This window comes from Musa acuminata, unplaced genomic scaffold (genome assembly GCF_036884655.1).
Source record: "Musa acuminata AAA Group cultivar baxijiao unplaced genomic scaffold, Cavendish_Baxijiao_AAA HiC_scaffold_466, whole genome shotgun sequence".
NCBI lineage: Eukaryota > Viridiplantae > Streptophyta > Magnoliopsida > Zingiberales > Musaceae > Musa > Musa acuminata.
In genome coordinates, this window is record NW_027020713.1 from 120,001 (window position 1) to 122,500 (window position 2,500).

Below are 2,500 nucleotides of genomic sequence, written 5' to 3' on the forward strand. Positions count from 1 at the left end.
CTCGCTGTTCGCCGCTCACCGCTCGCTCGCTCAGCCAAAAATGGCCAGTTTTGGCCCGTTTTTGGGCTGTTTTGGCCTGTTTTTGGTCCGTTCTTGCATGGCGCGGTGACCGTCGTGAGCGGAGCAAAACGTCAGCCATCTCAGCACCCTGGAACCCCCCGGGTGGCACAGGGCTGGATGGGGCTTTCGTATAGCAGGGACGGTGCTGCCTCACGCTTCGCTCGCTGTTCGCCGCTCGCCGCTCGCTCGCGCAGCCAAAAATGACCAGTTTTGGCCCGTTTTTGGGCTGTTTTGGCCTGTTTATGGTCCGTTCTTGCGTGGTGCGGTGACCGTCGTGAGCGGAGCAAAACGTCAGCCATCTCAGCACCCTGGAACCCCCCGGGTGGCACAGGGCTGGATGGGGCTTTCGTATATAGCAGGGACGGTGCTGCCTCTCGCTTCGCTCGCTGTCCGCCGCTCGCCGCTCGCTCGCGCAGCCAAAAATGGCCAGTTTTGGCCCGTTTTTGGGCCGTTTTGGCCAGTTTTTGGCCTGTTCTTGCATTGCGCGGTGACCGTCGAGAGCGGAGCAAAACGTCAGCCATCTCAGCACCCTGGAACCCCCCGGGTGGCACAGGGCTGGATGGGGCTTTCGTATAGCAGGGACGGTGCTGCCTCTCGCTTCGCTCGCTGTCCGCCGCTCGCCGCTCGCTCGTGCAGCCAAAAATGGCCAGTTTTGGCCCGTTTTTGGGCCGTTTTGGCCAGTTTTTGGCCTGTTCTTGCATTGCGCGGTGACCGTCGAGAGCGGAGCAAAACGTCAGCCATCTCAGCACCCTGGAACCCCCCGGGTGGCACAGGGCTGGATGGGGCTTTCGTATAGCAGGGACGGTGCTGCCTCTCGCTTCGCTCGCTGTCCGCCGCTCGCCGCTCGCTCGTGCAGCCAAAAATGGCCAGTTTTGGCCCGTTTTTGGGCCGTTTTGGCCAGTTTTTGGCCTGTTCTTGCATTGCGCGGTGACCGTCGAGAGCGGAGCAAAACGTCAGCCATCTCAGCACCCTGGAACCCCCCGGGTGGCACAGGGCTGGATGGGGCTTTCGTATAGCAGGGACGGTGCTGCCTCTCGCTTCGCTCGCTGTCCGCCGCTCGCCGCTCGCTCGTGCAGCCAAAAATGGCCAGTTTTGGCCCGTTTTTGGGCCGTTTTGGCCAGTTTTTGGCCTGTTCTTGCATTGCGCGGTGACCGTCGAGAGCGGAGCAAAACGTCAGCCATCTCAGCACCCTGGAACCCCCCGGGTGGCACAGGGCTGGATGGGGCTTTCGTATAGCAGGGACGGTGCTGCCTCTCGCTTCGCTCGCTGTCCGCCGCTCGCCGCTCGCTCGTGCAGCCAAAAATGGCCAGTTTTGGCCCGTTTTTGGGCCGTTTTGGCCAGTTTTTGGCCTGTTCTTGCATTGCGCGGTGACCGTCGAGAGCGGAGCAAAACGTCAGCCATCTCAGCACCCTGGAACCCCCCGGGTGGCACAGGGCTGGATGGGGCTTTCGTATAGCAGGGACGGTGCTGCCTCTCGCTTCGCTCGCTGTCCGCCGCTCGCCGCTCGCTCGCGCAGCCAAAAATGGCCAGTTTTGGCCCGTTTTTGGGCCGTTTTGGCCAGTTTTTGGCCTGTTCTTGCATTGCGCGGTGACCGTCGAGAGCGGAGCAAAACGTCAGCCATCTCAGCACCCTGGAACCCCCCGGGTGGCACAGGGCTGGATGGGGCTTTCGTATAGCAGGGACGGTGCTGCCTCTCGCTTCGCTCGCTGTCCGCCGCTCGCCGCTCGCGCAGCCAAAAATGGCCAGTTTTGGCCCGTTTTTGGGCCGTTTTGGCCAGTTTTTGGCCTGTTCTTGCATTGCGCGGTGACCGTCGAGAGCGGAGCAAAACGTCAGCCATCTCAGCACCCTGGAACCCCCCGGGTGGCACAGGGCTGGATGGGGCTTTCGTATAGCAGGGACGGTGCTGCCTCTCGCTTCGCTCGCTGTTCGCCGCTCGCCGCTCGCTCGCGCAGCCAAAAATGGCCAGTTTTGGCCCGTTTTTGGGCTGTTTTGGCCAGTTTTTGGCCTGTTCTTGCGTGGTGCGGTGACCGTCGTGAGCGGAGCAAAACGTCAGCCATCTCAGCACCCTGGAACCCCCCGGGTGGCACAGGGCTGGATGGGGCTTTCGTATAGCAGGGACGGTGCTGCCTCTCGCTTCGCTCGCTGTTCGCCGCTCGCCGCTCGCTCGCGCAGCCAAAAATGGCCAGTTTTGGCCCGTTTTTGGGCTGTTTTGGCCTGTTTTTGGGCTGTTCTTGTGTGGCGCGGTGACCGTCGTGAGCGGAGCAAAATGTCAGCCATCTCAGCACCCTGGAACCCCCCGGGTGGCACAGGGCTGGATGGGGCTTTCGTATAGCAGGGACGGTGCTGCCTCGCGCTTCGCTCGCTGTTCGCCGCTCTCCGCTCGCTCGCGCAGCAAAAAATGGCCAGTTTTGGCCCGTTTTTGGGCTGTTTTGGCCAGTTT